Source organism: Mus caroli, chromosome 15 (genome assembly GCF_900094665.2).
Source record: "Mus caroli chromosome 15, CAROLI_EIJ_v1.1, whole genome shotgun sequence".
NCBI lineage: Eukaryota > Metazoa > Chordata > Mammalia > Rodentia > Muridae > Mus > Mus caroli.
In genome coordinates this window covers 34,804,245-34,825,187 of record NC_034584.1, presented here as the reverse complement: position 1 = coordinate 34,825,187, position 20,943 = coordinate 34,804,245, and the positions used below count along the sequence as shown (strand labels likewise).

General features: G+C 44.1%; 1 long non-coding RNA gene across 1 annotated transcript in view; it reads right to left on the bottom strand.

The window, feature by feature from the left end:
• Positions 1-2,512: 2,512 nt before the first annotated feature.
• Positions 2,513-20,943, bottom strand: part of LOC110310135 — a 65,676-nt gene continuing 47,245 nt past the window's right edge. Inside the window, exon 3 of the long non-coding RNA XR_002379808.1 lies at positions 2,513-3,308. This is a non-coding gene — a long non-coding RNA (uncharacterized LOC110310135). The remainder of the gene's footprint in view (positions 3,309-20,943) is intronic.

The window sequence follows — 20,943 nt, the reverse complement described above, 5'->3', positions numbered from 1 at the left end:
GAAGTCCTGCTGCAGTTGTGAGCCATGCAAAAGGTCCCATATACTTAGTTCACAGACCCCTCCAACAACATGATGACCAGCAATTGCTATCAACGGGCTTTACTGTTTTTTTTAACCCTAGAAACCCTGTTTTAGTAAACCTGCGGCAGTAGTTGCAAGCTAAATGTCTTAAAACTTATTTTGGTTTGTAAAAGGGAACCTTCTTTCCACTATTTGCCCCCTCAAGGTCGGCTTGGCGTTCCTCCTTGAGCCAGAACAGTTCACTTTTTTTCCACCAGGGGCCGCTGTTCTCCAAGCAGTGGGATCTCCAAAGGCGATCCACCTTCCAATTCCATATAGGCCAGCAGCAACAAATACTTCTTTTGAATTTATGTTTTGAGACCTTGAAAACACTATGCTGAGTGAAAGAAGCCAGACGCAAAGGCCACATGCTACAAGGTTCTCTTTACATAAAATCTGTGCGGAGATCATAAATGTCTTAGATAAGAAACCACAACCGATCTGTGATTCCTGCGTCTACAGAATGCAGGCTGCCTGTTTGCCACTTGCCACCACACGCTTGCAGTGCGCCCACCTCGTTCACTGCGACCTATTGTTAGCACCGCGTTCCTTGATGGCTTCTTTATTATCTTGTTAGCTGTAGACTGGAATTCTGAGTACAAGAGGGAGTAACACTTTGGAGGAGGGGCAAGGTAAGGACTGATAGACAGGACCGCCTTTTGCTGTTCTCACCCGAAAAGTCCTGACGCACATCCCTCATATTCTTCAAAAGATGACAGGGAAGCTGAACCTCAACATCAGAGGCTACGTCAAGACCACCCTTAAAAGGATTCATTTTCCCATCCTTTCACAATTCTGCCCATTCTATGAGTCCAGGGTAATTTCCCCTAATAAACACAGAGTACTGCCCAGTGTCTGCTTTGCAAAAACAATCATATGCTTGTCAGGGAAGCTACTGTTGACGATAAAGAAACCAAATAGAAGGGGGACCATGCCGGAGTCACTGTGCTCCATTCCTGTATCAGAACCTGCATGCACACACACACACACACACACACACACACGCACGCACGCACGCGCGCGCACACACCATCTCGAGACTGCTGTGGTCACATATATGAGAGGAAATCATGGATTCAAGACTGAAACCAAAGCTTCCCTCCTGCCCCTACCTGTTTTAAGGGGCTCTAGACTGCAGGCAATTACTTACACAGCTTCCCATGCACATTAGGCTATTATATTTCAAGCCAGATATGAACAGAATGGACAGTGTCCATTAACTTCCTTCTCTGCTGCCTGCACTGACTTTAGTATCGGTTTACAGAACACTAGTTTTGACAGCAAATGGGTCTGATTTTGAGCCCAATGTCCCCATTATTGACGATAAAGCCTCAGGCAAATTCTTTATAATTTTCTTTCGGTTCCCTTGTGTGTGTGTGTGTGTGTGTGTGTGTGTGTGTAAGCACTCCTAGACTTGTTTTGCGTAGGGTTTTAGCTACATACCCACCCACCACCTATATATACTCAAGAAAGATCCATTTCCTTTTTTAGCAGACTACACTAGTCCACAACTGATTCTAGTTTTCTCTAAAGGTTCATGGTCAGAGCTGCCTTCTGTACAAAGTCATGTTTTTCAACTTCTCAATATTGAGAAATACTACAGAAGTAATATTTAGCTTCCAGTCTGCCTTAAACAGCTCCACATTGTCCCTGATGCCTGCCTCACTCCTTCACCATACATGACTGATTTTAAGTGCCTTGAGATAAGAGCACTGTTTCATCCAACTGTATGGCACGGGCTGTTTGTTCTGCGGCTCTGCACAGCCCCAGGGCAGTGTTTCACTGAACATCACTGGAGCTGTACCCCTGGAGTTTGTGCTGTGTGCCATCCTTTCTGAGGAGTGTCCGCACCAATTCCCATTATGTGTCTGTCAGAGGATGCCTGTGCCCCTCACCATACCGGCCTGTGGATCAGGGATTTCCAGACACAGTTAAGGGGTAGAAGGCTAGACTTATCTCAATGAGGAATGGGTCTTTTTGACAATAATTTTGGCTTATTCTTTGACAGCTTCATGCATGTAGACAATGTGTAGTGATCATATCCACCCTCCTCCACTTCCCCACCCCCTCAGACCTCCTGGGCTCCTTTGAATCTATTTACTTTTCTCACTTGCTTGCTTGCTTCCTTTCTCTTACTAACTTACTGAGTCTGATTAGTGCTGCCCATATGGCCATGGGTGTGGGGTCATCCACTGGGACATGGACAATCTACCAGGGACTCTTCTCTCCCACCCCAAAGCCATCAGTTTCCAATAGCTCCTCAGGTACAGGCTTCAGAAGGCCCACTGCCTTCCATGGTGGAATTTTTAATTGGCCCGATCTTGTGCAGACTGTTGTGGGTTCATGTGTGTGAAAGTCGTGTCATGTCCAGAGGACAGCATTGCACAGCCTTTCATCCCATCTTAGACAGGGTTTCTATTGCTGTGATAAAACACCATGACCAAAGCAACTTGGAAAGGAAAGGGTTTATTTGGCTTACACTTGCATATCACCATTCAACATCAAAGAAAGGCAGGACAGAAACACTAACTGGACAGGAACATGGAGGCAGGAGCTGAAGCAGAGGCCATGGAAGGTGCTGCCTACTGGCTTGTTCTCCATGGCTTCTTCAGTCTACTTTCTTAGAGCACCCAAAACCACCAGTCCAGAGATGGCACCACCCACAATGGGCTGGACCCTCCCCCATCAATCACTATTTAAGAAAATGACCTTCAGCCAGGTATTACGGAGGCATTTTCTCAGTTGGGGTCCCCTCCTTTCCAGTGACTGTATCTTGTGTCACATTGACATAAAACTCACCATCACACTCTCTACCCTCTGACTCTTACGTTCTTTCTACCCCTCTTCCCAGATGTTTCCTGAGCCCTGGAAGGGTGAGTGTGGTAGAGATGTCCCATCCAGGATGAGCTCTCACTTCTTTTCAGCACTTTGAGAAGCAGTGAGCCTCTACACTAACCACCCACAACAATACGACGTATCAGGGGAGATGGGATTTAAACCTAGATCTCAGATGCACATGTCCAGGGTTCTGTTGTCCTAGCTTCCCTGGTGATATAACTCCAGAGCTCCAGACCTGTCCCACTTTCAGAGTCTCAGTGCCTCCTGCCAGTGTAAATATACTCAGGCTTGATTCAGTATCAATATTTGGTTCAGGAAAAATGGTTAGCCTTGATTATACATCAGATCACGCTGACCACATAGAGTCCTCGGGTAATGTTCTGTAACAAAGAGGATAAGTAGGCATAGGGCTATGGATATAAACATAAATATTTAGAATGCAATTGCTAACTGCAGACCATTTAGAAAAACAGCATCTGTAGAGTCTCCCCTAGCTCTAAAGACTTTCCCTAGCCATGAAGTCTAGCCTCTGGCCGTGCCTATAGGACCAGATGAATTCCCTCCTGTGGAGCAAGACTAAATTCAGTCAGGAGAACAGCTGGTTAGCCTAGAAGCTGTTCCGTTATTGCACCACTGGACATGTCTCGCCTGACAGGTCAGTATTTTAGGTCCAGTGCTGGGAAAGGCCACTGACATCTTTCCTCCCCAAGTAGGCTGCAAAGCACCTTGCAGCTTTACGAAGGCTAGCCAACGGGGAAGGCTCCCTGGAAAATTCAAGACTGGCTTCTCCGTATCCTGCAAGCAAGCAGACAGTGTCTTTAGCAAGAGGCTCTTGCCATGTAGTTAGAGTGGGAAACCAAGAATGACAACGTCTTGTGTTGGTTTGGGTGCCTCTGGGGCTCCCTGGTCAATAACCTGGAGAGAGGTAACCTCCCCCCATGCCTGACACTAAGGTTTTTCACGTAATAACCCATGACCTTAGTTACCATACAACTTAAGATACAACTATTTAAGAGTCCATCTCTGACCCAGTCAGAATGGCCATAATCAGGAATATAAATAACAATAACTGCAGCCAAGGGTGGCGGGGGAGGGAATCTTTAGACACAGTTGGTAGGAGTGTAAACTGGTGCAGACACTTTGGGAATCTTTCTGGAGGTCTCCCATAAGCTAGAAATCAGGTACTGGAGAGCTGGCTCATGGACAGAGAGCACTTGCTACCCTTGTAGAGGGCCAGCACTCCCATGGCGATTTGCATGGAACATAAGCCTGTAAACTACAGTTCCAGGGGATACGGTGTCCTCTTCTGGCCTCCACAGGCATCACGCAGGTGTATGGTGCAATGCATATGATGCAAAAGCACTCATGCCCATACAATAAATGAATAAGTGTCATTTTTAAAATTCAAGGAAAAAATAGATGTTCCATATGACCGAACAGTACCACTCCTGGACATATCCCAAAGGCCTTTATATTTACTACATAGACACTTGCACATCTTCTCAGGCCCTAGCATCAAATCTTTTGTTTGTGTTTTAACCTGGAGCACAATGCAAAAGCTGAAATGTAAATGGAACATTGGCAAGAGGTTGCATTAAGGAGGAGGGATGGAAGGATGGAAGGATATAGGTGAGATGAAAGTAAAGAAGAATATTGGAGGCAAAGGCTGCTCATGGATTTAAGTGGGGATGGGGGAAAGGGACCAGGGAAAGCTTAGCCAAATAAAATGCGCATGCGTGAAGAAGCCACCACGTGGGAATCTGTGACCTTGCAACCTGAGTAAGAAGTATACGTTGACAAATGTTGTATATTCTGTCTTGGGCCCTAGGTTACAACTTTTATTTGTGTGTTTGATGTGGAATACTTACAGAAGCTAGGGTAGTAGACATGAGGCATTGGCAGAGGTCTGCATTTCAGGATAGGGGAGAGTAGACTATAGGTACAATGAAGGTAGGGAGGTAGAATACTGACCATTGTGGTGTGAACAGGGCAGGGAGGAATTCTTGGAGTTAAAGGGTTAAGTGGGTGTGGGTGCAGTCCTGTGGGGAACATGAGGGGCAGGGGGTTAACATAAGCTATGGATGTGTAAGCCTATTAGGCTTTGAAAGGTGCTTAAAATATATTTTTTAAATGGAATTTGAAGTGGGGCACCCCATAGCATTCGATTCCCCTCCTTACATATAGCTTTGGGTCTTATCTCTGTCACTTTCTGCCACCATTTTGACATAACTGTGTTCAATGTAAGAGTAAGGAGAACTGATGTTCCTTTGGTATCCGCTTTTTGCCAAAAGAGCAGAGGTATCTGTGAAGCCCCTGGATGCTCATTCCTCTCTCCTGCCTTCTGCACAACCCAAGCACATTTTTTTCTAATATTCCCGAAAACCCACATCATCGACAAATCCCACAGGAACTGTGATAACCAATCTCTGTGCATGTCACATGGGCCCCTCTTCCTTTCCTTCAATCAATATTTATAGCATGTCTGGCACATAAAATAGTCCAGCAGCGCTGCCCAGTAAGAACCTAAAGCAATTTACATTTCTCAAGACTTTCTGTCTGATAGGTAAGTCATGAGTGAATTATAGTACCTTCCCAGTGCTTTCTACCTGAAATGGCTCTCCTCCTGGCGATGACACATTCTGTTGGAAGTGAAGGCTGGTTGGGGGATTTATTTTACTGAAAATAAAACCTGAGAAAAAAATTAAAAGTTCTGTTTATCAAAACTGAGCGGAAATATCCCTAATCAGGACTATGGATTTCTATATAATAAGTGTACTTATACAAATAACTTTTGCACTGTATCCTTTTGGGGGAATGGGGAAGGGGCAGAAAATGTAACCAATCTCCCTATTTGTTTGTTTGCTTGTTTTGTGTGTTTGACAGGATCTCTCAACGCTGGCTAGGAAGGAATTCTCATGTTTCTGCCCCTCCCCCAGCCCCCAGCTATGGAATGACAACACACAGCTCCCCAGCTATGGAACAACACACATTTCTGTTACAGGTGTGCTGGAGATCCCAATTCCAGTCTTACAGAGCCAGCGCTCTGCCGTGTGAACTACCCTTCTAAGGACACTCTCACCCCAAGGATCAGCCGATTAGCATGGCTTCTCTTTGACATAGATGCTATAAGTGGACAAAGCAGCCCCTGGGATCTTGGAGTGGCCGAACACTGACTACTGTTGGGTAAATTTCAACATAGAAAGCTGAGCCTTATTTTATACACACACCTGAAAGGCTCAATGTCATTGCTTAATTAATGTCCTGCGTTACATTATTGTCTGAGCTGCAACCTGGTGGCTCAGGCCTGTAATCCCAGCTACTCAGAAAGCTAAAGCAGGAGAGCAGTAAGGTCAAGGTTTGCCTCAGCTACACAGGAGGTTCAAGGACAACCTGGGTAACTGAGACCATCACAAAAAAATAAAAAGGAAAAAGAGAGAGAGCGTGTAACTTCGTGTTAGCAGGCTTGCCTAGCCTAACATATCCAAAGCCCCTAGCTTCAGTCCTTAATAACTTCACCTCCACCTCCCAAAATGGTGGCTAGCTGCATTAGCAATGACAAAGCATTTACTTTATTATAATAATTACTTAAATTATTCATTTCAGTATATATTGATTATATTCTTTGCAGCCCCCCCCAACTCTTCAAGGTCCTTCCCCTCTCTAACAACCCAATTTCATAATATTTTTTGCTTTTAAAAACAGTAACAATAAAACATTAAGCCTTTGCCAATCAATCAGGGTATCTCTAATCTATTTTCCAAATGAAGAAGCTGAGGCTCAAGGATACCTTGGCACTGGGCAGACAGTCATCAGTGGAGATGGAATTTGAACCTAGATCTCATATGCACATGTCCAGGGTTTTGTTGTCCTAGCTTCCCTGGTGACATCACACCAGAGCTCCAGATCTGTCCCACTTTCAGAGTCTCAGTGCCTCCTGCCAGTGTAAATATACTCAGGCTTGATTCAGCATCAATATTTGGTTCAGGAAAAATGGTTAGCCTTGATTACACTTCAGATCACGCTGACCACAAAGAGTCCTCGGGTGATGTTCCGTAACAAAGAGGATAAATGGCAGCCAGCTGCCAGACACAGGCCACCATCCCTCAACAACTGTGTAGAGGAAAAGAAGAGACAGAAGGATTCCATGGGCCATCTGCTCTGCTGGCTGACCCAGGCTGTTTGTGTTCCCCTGAGAACCCTTTAAATGTTCTGCCTGGTGAACCTGGGTTACACTTCCAAAGGGAAAGACAGCCTCTCCTTCATTCTGCCTCTCCTTTTCTCCCTCCAGCTTTATTCCAGCTGTATTTTCTTCGATGGCCAGATTTCTCAACACCACTACAGTGATTCCTCATGGAGGGGCTGCCCTGCAGACTATAGAATAGTTGGTGCTGACCTTCTACTCACTGGATTCCGGAAGTACCCTTACAGTTGTTGACAACCCAAAGTGTCTCCGGACATTACCAATGTCCTCTTGGGGGCAAAAATGTCCTCTGGTCCATATGACTAGACTAGAAGGTATGGAAGCACAAATAATGCCATCTTAGGGAAGGAAATCGTTCCTCCCATTCCCCAGAATGAATAAGATAATGAAAGAGCAGAGACTCTCTTCTGGCACTGAAAGTATTTCTTGTTTTTAATGTCCTTCCTGCCAAGACCATGTATTCAGTCCTGTGTTTAAAACTGAGAGGAGGGGCTGGGGAGATGGCTTCTTTAGTGTACTGTTCAGCATATAAGCATGAAGACTTCCTGCACCCATTGGAAATTCAGTTGTGCCTTATGAACTTGTAATCCCTGTGCTTGCCAGCCAGCCTAGACTGATTGATAACTCCTAGGTGAGACACAGGTGAGAGGCTCTGTCTCCAAAACAAACAAAAAAAAAAGTGGAGATCCCTCCAGCCTCCTCAGCAGGTGCAGGAGCTTGCCACCAAGCCTGACAACTTGAGTTCAATCACCAAAACGTGCATAAAGAATGGAAAGAACTCACTTCCAAGACTTGTCCTGTGGCCCTCAGGTAGATAAAGCACACGTGTGCATAAACAAAGTCCAGCCTTTGGACTATAAACACACATGCTCTGCACGTGCACGCACACACACATACACTCACACACACATACTGGAGGGGCAACAGAACACATATACACTAAAAAGTGAGGGGTCAAAAGAAAAGAATGTGAATGAAACTTAAATAACCCACTTCAAAGTCACTGGAAATTGGCTCCACTGATGGTCTGAGTTCTCTGTTCTAAATCCCTGTACTGTGTGGCTCCATTCAGCTGATTGGCTTATTCTTAACAACTAAATAAGCAAGGACCTCAAACTCACTACTAGTCTTCTAAAAATGGACTTATCCTCAGATGTGGCTAAGGTCAGCACACTATGCAGATAGTGACCTTTTTGACGGATCCAACACTGCCAACATTGCACCATTCACTCGAGATAGGACCAGAATGCTAATGGTTCACTAAGGGAAGGATGATCTGTAGAGGGGAGAGCCTTCTGGAGAATGTGGAGAGAAGGACTCCAACATACAGAATGTGATCAGAAACCAGAATGGGGTACCTCAAGGGGTTGGCAGACAACAGATGCTTGCATCTTGGTTCTCACAATACGAGTTAATAGCATAGATGAACATGGGAGAGCCATTGTCTTCAGGAACATGTTTTGAAAAGCTTAGGAATAGCCCAGACCCTGGATCAGACAGACCTAAATCAAATCTCATCTCTGGCACTTGCCACGTGATTAATCTTGAACTATACCCTCTCTGTCTTGGTTTTCTCACATATGAGGAAGAACAATAGTCTGCACTGCATTAAAAAGTGGCTGAGCTGATTGGACAAGGCAGTGTCATCTGGGCTTGTTGCAATGGTCACATATAGGAAGAATTAAAAATTCTAAGTTCTTAATAATAGAATTTAGCCAATATGCCTCTCTTAAGTGACTCAGGATTGTCTGTGGAGGTTAGTAAGCTTTCCAAAAGCCCTTTACTCTGTCCACCGAGTGCTCCAACATAGCTACTTAGTTTTTTACTCCTCTCTATTGATTAAGCTAGTCTTTGTCGTTAGCTTCACAAGGTACATCAAGACCCTGTGAAATAGTTTCTCCTCCATACAAATCAGGCATACAGACCTTTAGCAATCATGTAGAGGTCACTGCTTTGCAAGATAACCTCTTTTCTACAAGACTAGATGAAATCTAAGCACTGCCTAGGCTCTGACAGCTACTGAGTTCCTTCTTGGCTCCCCTAAATCTCTACCCTGGTCTTCGCCCACAGACTTCACCAGCAGGCATGGAAACAGTGAAACGTGCCTCCTAGCTGAATTTACAAACCTGTGTAAGTTCATGGCATCACCACCAACCCCATTCACTTAAGCATGTACTGACCACCTACTATGTGCTAGGAACTGTTCTCAATATGGAGATAACTCCATAAATGCAGCCTAGATTCTGGCTAGATTCCTTGCATTCCTTCCAATCCAATTGGTCTCCCATCCTGCAAATTGTTTTAAAATATTTTTGTCAGAAAATATGTTCTAAATTCTGCACCTCCTCTCTATTACCAACACCCCCGTTCTTATGACCCCCTTTTCTTTTGATATACAGTTCCAATATGTAGCCTAGGCTGATTTTTATAGGATAGCCTCGAGCCTCACTACAGGGATGCTGGGGTTGCAGACCTCTGTCACCGTGTCTAGCATTCTCTCATCTCTAAGAGCATCTTTCTTTCTGAAGACCTTTATCCTCCACTTTATTCTCCCAGGGATGCCAATGTTCCACTGAACAAAAAGAAAGTTGTTTATTTTCATTGCCTTGCTTTCAAAATCCCTGCTGGTACACCATCACTGGGTGGTAACATTTAAACTCCCTAATTAGGCACACACAGTTCTACACAATCTGGTCAGCGTCTGACTCTTCACGTGTTTCTCCTCCCATTACCATCCCTCCACGTTCTACACCCCAGCTCCACCAAGCCTCTCACACTTCTTGACATGGGAGAGTATTTCCTTCTCTTTGCCTTCACATATGCTGAGCTCTTGATTATAAATGCCTTTGCCTGATTCCTCTCCTCCCTTATTATCGGTCTCATGACCTCCCACTAGCGCTTGTGACTCCATAAAACGTCTCCACACTGAAGCCATCCCCAGCTTTCAGAGTAGTTGCTATTTATTCCATCCTTCCATTCCAGAAAGCACTTTAATGACAACATATGGCTCTGTGATCATTTTAATAGATATCCACATTCAAATGTGTTTCCTCCATAAAACATTAAGCTCCACAAAGACAGGGACTATGCCCTGGTCCCTCCTGATGTTCCTAGAATCTAGTCCAATGTCAGTGTTTATGAGAATCTACTGAGAAGGACCTGTGGTTGTTTATTGGGTTTTGTTTCAGTTGTGCTTTTAGATAGGAACTAACATTGTGAATTTATGCATAGAGTGATTTATAGCAGATATTGGATGTTTTGCAAGGTTGGTGGATATACTGAAAGAACAAGGTTTCAACTAAGCTTCCAGAATGAGCATTGGCCCCCAGAACTGCACAATCTTTGTCACAGTACAATACAATACAGCAGTAGATGAGACTGCAGAAAGCCACTTTCTCGGGCAGCTGATGACAGCACTCACATTGTGTCCACTGTAGCTGTGTCTGCAAACGGTCTCTTTGCTCAGTGCCAATAGCTCTCTCCTCTTAACACTGGTCCACAGTCATTTCACTTGAGCACATCCACTTGATGGAACCTACATAATATCCAGAAGCTACGCTGCAAGAGAGTTTGATAAATGCTCCTTTTTAGCTTGCTAACCTCTGCAGTCAGGAGGTTAGACACATGGAGCTTGGACGAGATGTTAAATAGACTAATCTAGAGTATCCACGAGTGTCTCCCAAGTAGCAGGCATTTTGACAGCTGAGTGGGATAAGTAGTCTTGCTGTCCCCACTTCATTAATGAGTAGACAAGCTTACACAGAGAGAAAACCTTGTCCTGGCTTATATAAATGGCTTGAATGGACTCTAACACAAAATCAAGTCTGCCTGATTCTGAGATTGTGTTCTTTTGAGCCATTTGCTTTGTGTGAGTGCTTTAGTTGAAGTATCTCACACAGATCTAAATGGGGAAAAAAAATCAGAAGTTTAACAAAGTCTATTCTCCTCATTACCATCTCTGTTACTGTTGCTCTAAATTGTGGAATGTATGTGCTTGTGATAAAAGTCTTCGTCTCTTTAATATGTCCAAATATATTGATTACCAGTTAGATAAATGTAAAATCGTAGAGATCGTGGTCTGGAATACAATTTTTCACTGGTATCTCATAGATCCCAAATGTAGATGAAGTGATGAGGGCTCCTGATCATAGCCTCCCTCGTCTCCCAGTTCCTTGGGAATGTTCTAAATAACAGAAAACCCTTACCTGACCCAAGTGATGCAAAATGAACTCATATCAGCTTCAACATCAGACATGCACCAAGTCTCCAACTTTGACACTGAATGTCCCCGCTCTGGTGTTCTGAGTCAGTTAACAATCCTGCCTAAGATCAGGAAAGTCACCATCAGCTGGCTCCAAACAGCAGCATCAAGATAAAATTCTCAGAAAGACATTGGATAAATCCAGGTAGATGCTAACTAACAGAACAGATATAAAGATAATCATCTTAATCGTGCTGGATCACCCCCATTCGGCCTGAGCTACTTGAAGCCATGCCTCAAAAACATAAACAATAAAAGAAAAAAACATAAGGGGCTGGAAAGACAGCTCAGCAGTTAAGAGCACTGGCTTCTCGTCCAGAGGTCCTGAGTTCAATTCTCAGCGACCACATGGAGGCTCACAACCATCTATAAAGGGGTCTGATGCTGTCTTCTGACTTGTAGGTATACATGTAGTCAGAGCACTCCTACGTTAAAAAAAAAAAGAAAGAATAAAGAGAGAGGGAGGGAGGGAGGGAGGGAGAATGAGGAAAATAAAAAAGAAATGATCAGAGATTTTTTTTCCAAGGCTCCCAGATTGGGTAACTCCTATAGGCACAATAATTTCTCAGTGGAAAGGAAGTAGCTTATGCTTCCTAGCAATAGTTGAAATTGTGTTTGTCCCCAGACAAACCTCCGCAAGGTCTGAGCCAACCAGGTGTCATATGATTTAATAAGTGTGCTTGTTGCACATGAGTGCTATGGAGAGAGCCACATGGCCGTGTCTGTGCAGAGCTCCACATCCAACATCTGACTGTACATGCAAAGCTCCATAGCCCATATCTGACTCTTCGCAAATGTCTAGCACATGCTAGATTCATCTTAGGGCATTTCTTCCTCTAGTTCCACAGTGGTCAATGTTGTCAACTTTCTCCTCCCCCCCCCCACTTCCTCCCCCCCCCCCCCCCCCCCCGTTTCCCTCTGTCTGGAAACCTGGCTCATGAGATGGTGCCAGCCACTGTCAGAGGGAATTTTCCCTCAGTTAAATCTCTCTGCAAGATGTGTGCCTTCTAGGTAACTTTAAATCCAGGCAAGTTGACAATGAAAATTAGCCATCACAAGGCCAAGGAATTGGCCTATTGTTCCCAAAGAAAGAAAGGCATTCAAGCCCCATTGTTAACTGTCCTTTTTAACAGTCCTGCAGTGGTCCACTTTCCCCCAAAGACTGGTATAAATCCTACATTAGTCTGTCTCCCTGGAGCTCACACATCTAGTTCCTATTCCTCTAAAGTCTTCTCATTCTCCAAGTAACAGCCTGCCATTTTTAACCCTACACAAATACTTCCAAGTACTTAGCCTATACAACACAAAATACACTGTTCCCAGTTCATCTACACTGTTCCCAGTTCATCAAGGCTGCTTTGGTTCACTCATGTTCCTTGTTCACATAGCCATGCATTCATTTAACAGGTGTTTGAACATCTAAGTCTACTATATTCCATGTTCCATAAATGCCAAGAATTTTTGACAACTGTGTTCACTACTGTGCTCCTAGTGCTTATGAATTACCTACTGTTTTCATAGGTAACAGGATTTGTTGAACATGAATGAATGAATGAATGAATGAAAATGAAAATTGGCTTAATAGAATGAGACAAAGAAACATTATTCGTGGTGTTTTCTTGTTGAGATAAGATTACATTTTTTCTTCCCTAGGCCTCATAAATAATACCACAGTCCATCTGGACGCCTGCTTGCCCTGCTCCTAGTCCAGAGTCACTATCTCCTACCCATGCAGCCTTACCTTACACTTGGATGGAAATCGATTTTTTTTTCTGATTAAGGACTAAATGTTCTTTCTGGAGAGGTATAAAGCCAATCTTAATTTATGTTGCACTTGTAAATCTAACTCAGAGAAGCACATTTCAGAGTTAAGTGTCAGTAAAAACTGGAGGTCACTTCCCAGTCTCCTCAGACACAGAAGGGAGGGGGAGAGAAGAAAAGCAGCTCTGAAGACAAAGAAAATTTAGGATTGCTTCCCCTCTCTCAGAATGGACTCAACCCCTGCTGGCAGAATGAGAGCTTCCCTGTGTGGTTCCAGATAGGTAGGCAAGAAAGATCCCCTGATAGCCACAGCCATGAGGTCTAACCAGAGGAGAAAATTCACTTCCATTAGCAGATCCCAGCAGTCCAATAGCAACCTGGTTGAGCCTTCCATTCATACTAACCTGGTTAAGAAAGAATCCCGAAACAATTCCAGCTTACAAATGTAGAAACCAAGGCACAGAGAACCTCAGTAACATCTCCAGTGCTAACAAAGGGTGAAATTGGGCCCAACGAGAACCAAAGTGAGTCTTTTAACCACCAAACCAGAGGATGCTAAGATGTACAAACTGGTACTTACATGGGATACTAATGTCCCCAGGCTTGGCTCTGTCTTAGGCATGTTCCATAAAGACAGTCATCAGGAAAGACATTTAACTGGCACATTTATCCCAAATCATCTGCAGACTGTAATATTATTTTGTCTGACATGTCAGTTTCTCCTCCTATATCTCTCAGGCCTATTAATGGTATCCCTACTGCTTCAGTTACACTGTCTGGAAATGTTCATATCTGGGTTCACCCCCCACTTCTCCTCTGAGGCCCAAATTAGTTTCCACGTGCTCTATGGCCCTCAGCACTGACTTCTCTTTAGTTACTACAGCTTCCTTTTGTTTTTCTTTTTTGTTTGTTTGTTGGGTTTTGTTTTGAAGATTTATTTATTTATTTCATGTATGTGACTACACTGTAGCTGTCTTCAGACACACCAGAAGAGGGTATCGGATCCCATTACAGATGGTTGTAAGCCACCATGTGGTTGCTAGGAATTGAACTCAGGGCCTCTAGAAGAGCAGTCAGTGCCCTTAACCACTGAGCCATCTCTCCAGCCCCTCATGGGCTCTTCTATTTGGGCGTCTTCCTTGAGTTTTCTTTTTCGTGATGACAGAATCATTGAGGGGGGTGAACGGTTTGCCTTTCACCATTCCTTTCAGAGGTGTTTGGACAATCAGCATCAGCACCACGTTTGGAAAGTCCAGTGGCTCCCCCTAGGAAATACTGCTGTTTCCACTCTTGGCTGGTGCCTCAGATGGCTAACACTCTCCCTGACTTCCTACCTTCTGCCAGGCTTCTCTGCAATCGCTATGACCTTTCCTCCTATCTGAAATGACCTAGTTCTCAACCCTCTTATGCCACATATGGCTTTGCCCTTTAATATTGTAACAAACATATAACCCATTTTAAATTGTAATTTTTCTTTTCCCACTTGACTATCTGTCCCACCACCACAACCAGCAATGTCACCAGCACTGTCACCCCTCTATTGTCTCTGTTTCTTGGGGCAGAAGATTAAGTCATGCTTCACATTAACCAGTTTGGAAACCTATTCTCATTTTTCTCAATGCTGTGTCTCTCCACTACAAAGACTCCCTGACAGACTCAAACCCCACCCTCTTCTTTTTTTGTTTTTTGTTTGTTTTTGTTTTTGTTTTTCGAGACAGGGTTTCTCTGTGTAGCCCTGGCTGTCCTGGAACTCACTTTGTAGACCAGACTGGCCTGGAACTCAGAAATCCGCCTGCCTCTGCCTCCCGAGTGCTGGGATTAAAGGCGTGCGCCACCACGCCCCCTCTTCTAAAAGGTAGTCTGGAGCAGCAGAAAGCCTGTCTGCTGAATGCTTCCTTCCCCTGCACAGCAAACAGCTCTGTAGGTAAGCCAGAGAGGCTGCACCCGCTCCTGATCTTGCTGAAGTTACAAAACTTAACAGCAACAGCAGACCCTTGGAGTCAGGAGGAAGGAGTCTCCTGACCCTCTCCACTCATTGAGCTCCTACGGCCATACTCTCTTGTAAGCCAGGAGATAGATGGGCTGTTGTCAACTGCACTTGTGACTTCAAATAATGATGTCATCTCAGGTGTCACACTATCCTCTTCAAAATGATTGTCCTCTTGCATGCTCCATCTATATACAGCTGTCTTTGCTCACAGACCTGTTAGCCTGCTCTACCTGCTGTAGAGATTGAGCCTTCCAGGCTCGAGTCCCTTCCTTCCCTCTGAGCTCTCTTCTGCCCACTGTCTAAAGCTTGCCATCACCAAAATGGAACCTAACTTTTTTTTTCTTTACAAAATACAGTAACTAGTATCACCCCAAGTAAATCAGAGGCCCTATATACTCAGGAGCTAGATGCTATCAGTAACTGATTAAGGACAGACTTTCTCAGTTTAAAATTGCCTTGAGTATCATTCATTATACATGCAGTCCTTCAGTGACTTCTCAGACAATTGATCCCAAATGAATCAATGACTATAAATCAGTTTCCCTTCCCTTTGTCATAGCTTTCTTCACACTGGCCCTCTGAAATTTCTTTTATATCTCAGTACTATATATTATGGTATTTACAGATATAAAAGTATATTGTCACCTCACATTTGAACTTGGAGGTATTGGCTGTATGTAATGTAAAAAGACAGTTTGAAATCCAGGTAACAGAATTTATGCTTACTTTTTTAAATGATAGGGAACTTAGGTACTTGAATCCAAAGTAATGAAACACCGATTCCGAGCTTTATCAAGACTACAAGTTCAGCATATGATAGACTAAGCTGCTTTGGAGCAAGGGATGGCTTTGTTAATTTTCTTTTTCCTTTACCTTGCTGCTGGTAAGCCTTTTACGGCTTCGAGGCAGGAGCCAGGTCTCCATAAACTCCATATGAAATCAGTTCCAGGCTGGAGAATTTTCAAATGCTCCTAATTTTTCACAAGTCACATTTCAAAATGAGAGAACATTTGCATATTCAACGTGAAATCCCATGGAAAGCCGCCTCCTTGCCCAGTTTTAGAGAGTAATTATTTCTACACTTCTGAACTGGCAACACCTTCAGACTGTCAGCTCAGATGCACAATAGACATAGGTATTAATTAGCCACTCTAATTACGGGACTTGTTTAGACTGATCGGGTGATGCAACAAACAGCTTCAATCTGTTGGTTGGATTTTTCACGAACAACTTAAGAGTCAAACAGGAACTTGTTATGACTAGTGTATTGCACAAACACAACTTGCAAAGGAGAAAGCCCTTCTGTGTTCCCTGAATAGAGGCCCTCACTCACAAAGCTGGCTCTACAGCCAAGTCTGCCTCCAAAGGTACTTAGAAGAAAGGCCTTTCTGTATCACGGTGGAAAATCAATACCGCATGCTGGAGGAGGAAGGTGGAGAGTTAAAGCGTCCTCTTCATACCACACAGGCGAGTAAACACCACCGTGGGCTTGGGGGCTTGGGACGTGCAGCACAGACCTGTGGGCTGGTAGACAGACCACGAATAGAGGCCTCCCCAGCTCAGAACAGAGCCGACCTGAACAGCTAGGCAAGGGGGTGCCCTCAGCCCTGAAGCTGGCACTGCCTAGCCCCGTGCCTCATCTAATTTGATTTCAGTGCAACTGCGGGTCTGTGTGCGCCTGCAAAATTGCATAATTTGCCATTTCCCCAGCTGTTATCCAGCAAAGCTATTCTTTGCACACCGATTTGCCTGGCTGCTAATAAGCCCACAGGCAGAGGCGGAGGGAAGTTTGCATATCACTAAGTGTCCTCTGCTTTTCCTATCCTCGAGATACCCACCCCGCCCACGTGTAGAGACAAGCAAGGGCCCTTCTCCATCTAGCCATCTACACTTTCTGAGGGAGACATGGTTTTTATGGCCCTTTTGCCTAAGCTGGCTATGCCTCTTGCTGCCCCCACCCACCCCGCTCCGACTCACAGGCTTCCCTCCCCCCTCTCTGCCTTTCTCGGGCTGTTCTGTTATTTTCCTGAGACACCCTGGTATTTCTGGCTTCGCCCCACGTTGAGTCAGATCTCAGTAGGGTTGAGGAGAGGTTCTAGAGTCATTATCAAAGCCAAAGGTAGGCAGGCTCTGACAGCTTTTCACGGCCCACTTCCTCGGGCTAGTATTTTTCCGTTACACTGAGGATAAAAGATAAGGAGTCTCTCAGATGTCCCTTTACGGAGAACAGTCTGAAAATGGGACTTTGAGAATATAACGAACTGCTCATTCTTGGGGGAAGGAGACATTCCTAGCTTCCTTTGTACTACCACAAAGCTCCCCAGTACCCTTGAGGTAGAAGGAAGGCCACACTACCCAAGGCACACTCCAGATGACTGAAAAGCACAGCAGGCGGGCACACACTGGGGACCCAGCGGTGGCCTGGGCTGAAGTCAGGAGCAAGCCCTCTCCTGCGGTTTCCATCAAACTCTGTGAGCTCAGCGGGAGTCAAAGCCTTTCCACTGATCTGTTCAGCTATTAATCAGTCAGTGTAAAATAAGATGTAATATGCCTTGCTATTAAACTATGCATAAGTGCTGTTGGGTTGTAGCATAGAAAAAAGGGAAATCAGTTCTCAGGTTTATGCCATGGGCATACTTTTATTACTTTATAGTTTTTCAACACAAACTAATTGTATCCCCCATTACACCCCCACCAAAATACACACACACACACACACACACACACACACACACATACACACACACACACACAAATCCTCTACTACCTAGCTACATCCCCAGCCTGAATTCCACTGTAAAAATCAAATCACCCTAATAGCTTCATGATTGCAAGACACTTAACAATGTTTATGCAACACACAGCATTTCTAGCTACTACTATGCATTTTTTTTCAAGAATGTTTTTTTCTCACTTTAAAATGGGTATGCATTCACATATTTCTGCAGAGAGAATATTCTGAAAATGATTCTCAACCAGTCTATTCCATTGCTTCTTAAGCCCAGATTTTGAATATTTGTACCAAAGCTCTGGGATACCCCAGTGTATAACTATTGAATCCCTTACAAGACCTTTCACCTTTCGGTTATTCATGCAAATTGGTCTGTTTTACTTTACGGGAGCACAATGGCCAGCCTTTGCATATCTGTCCTTGCCAGGTCACTTCCCCTTGCTTGAAGCTATACCATTTCTTAAGGCAAGAAATTCTGTGGGGGAGGGTACACAGTTCATCTTGATTTCTGGGGGAAGCCATCCCTCTCCCCATAGGTAGACAGAGACATTTTAATATGTTTAATACATTTTAGTACTGAGTTGCCAGCGGTTGTTGATTTTTATAAATGAAATGAGCTTATTTTTAATATGACATTTCCCCTTTGGAAAAATATTCACATATAGCTCAAGTGATTCCTTGACTTGGCTGAAGAAGCTGCTGAGAGATTAAGTTTGTATTCACCAACATACACAATGACCATTTCAGTTTGTGTGTATAAATGTGCTTTTTGTATTCTAGCAAAATGTCTCCTAGCATCCATTAAGAGTGACCCAGTCTCCTTACTCCACCCTGGTCTCCGGTTCTGTTTCCGTGGGTTTGCCTATTAGGGATATTGCAGGGCTGTCTCTCCTACATCTGATTTCTCTCATGTGACATCTGTACACCTCCAGGCAGCAGCATCTTTGTGAACTGCTTCAAGGACTGGCTTTCATTTCTCTCCTCTGCCTTCCCTGGCCTGCCACGTGTTGTATGCACTGTATCCAGTGTGAAATTGCTGTACAGGGACTGCCTCCTCACAGAGCCTCCACAGGCCTGGCTGACAGCCTCAGTCACTAGGTTTCAAGCTCAGGGACAGAGCAGCAAAAGCACCCTCAAACTTTTCCAAGGTCCTCAGATTCTAAAATAAAATGTGAGGAACAAATTTAGGTGATCATTAACAAGTAGCAGAAATGTCCCCTAAGGTGAGTTAGTGGGTTTATCTTAGTGGGGTTATCTGTCAGTTTCATTCCAAGATGAATGTTTGCCTTGGACCAAAGGAGATGGCCATGCTCAATCATCCAAATGTTCAGACGTCTGCCATCCACACTGCATTTCCTTCTCGTTAGCAGAAGCAGCAGAATAAGAGCACACACTGTGGTGCGCTGCGGTGTACAGGAAACAGCACTGGACGCCCAATGAGAAAATACTGCTGCTGTTTATTTGCTAGTGAACATAACCACGGGCAAGGAATGAAATAATCTAAGCCTGAGATTCAAAAGACGGTTTGTTCGAAATGTCAGCTCACATTACCAAGTTGTTGCCAAGATTGAAGCCAAGGCGAAATTCAATAGAGAGGAAGTTCAATATCTGACATTCTGTACAAGCTAGACCACAGTTCCCAAATATGAACTAACATGTGAACACTGTGTTGTGGATCTAATTGTGTCTCCTTAAATGTGTGAGCTGAAGCATCTGTGTGATTTAGAGGCAGGATCTACAGGGTCTATAAAGGTTAAGTTGACTGTCTAAGTGTGGGCCTTCATGTGGTCCGGTGTGCACATAAGAGATGGTGAAGTACCAGGCACATTGCTACGCCAGAAAGAGCGGTCCAACAAGAAATGGATTCTGAACGTGTATTTCTAATTCAGTGAGGAAATAGAATTCCACTGTGGAATCTTGCTTGGCAGCCTCAGCAGACTAATAAACAAGTTGAATTAAGAACTTTGTTATAACCTGTCCTTCTAGCCTTCATACAAACTCAGGACCTAGCAGGCACTTGTAAGATCTTGATGAACTAATCTATGAAAAATGATACTATGTTTTTCTTTTAAATGCTATTAGATTTAGAGGGGAAAAAAAGAAAATTGGTCTGCTGATGTGAAAAGGAAGAGAGAAAATGGAACTTCAATATGCATTTCAAATGTTATTATCATTTAAATGTTACTGTAAGCGTAGAAATTCTATACAGAATCCCACATCTCTCAGGCTTCATCTTGTGTGATCTCTATGTGCCCAGGTGAAGATGCGTTTTATCTCGTGACTCCATCCCTCAAGGGCACGAGAAACACTATAAACATTGTGCTGTCTAGAATCTCCTCCTCCACTGACTACTCCTCCTCTCGTTTCCAACTTCCTTCATCCTTCCCTTCCCTAGTAATCAAAAGTGCTTGTTCTTAAATCAGCTCTGTAAAGTATACACGCAGAACTTTAACAGAAGCCCATGACTGACACTGGATTACTCATTTAAATTTTTAAGTTTTTTTTTTCTTATTTTCTCACACAATCTCAATGACACTATTAAACCTTACAAAATGTGTTCTCTTTTTGTCTAGCACTTGGGTCATTCAAATTTCTCTAAAAGATATGGAAAGATCTTTTTTTTATTATTATTAGAAATTTTCTTTATTTATATTTCAAATGTTATCCCCTTTTCTAGTTTCTCCTCCGAAGACCCCCTGGCTTATCCCCTCCCCCCTCCCCCCTCCTCCTCTTCCATAATCCACCCACTCCCATTCCTGGTCCTGGCATTCCCTATACTGGGGCATAGAACCTTCACAGGACCAAGGGCCTCTCCTCCCATTGATGACCAACTAGGCCATCTTCGGCTACATATACAGCTAGAGCCACAAGTTCCACCATGAGCTTTCTTTGATTGGTGGTTTAGTTCCAAGGAGCTCCGTGGGTACTGACTAGTTCATATTGATGCTCCTCCTATGGAGCTTCAGACCCCTTCAGTTCCTTGGGTACTTTCTCTAGCTCCTTCATTGGGGACCCTGTGCTCCATCCAATGGATGATTGTGAGCATCCACTTCTGTATTTGCCAAGCACTGGCAGAGCCCCTCAGGAGACAGCTATATCAG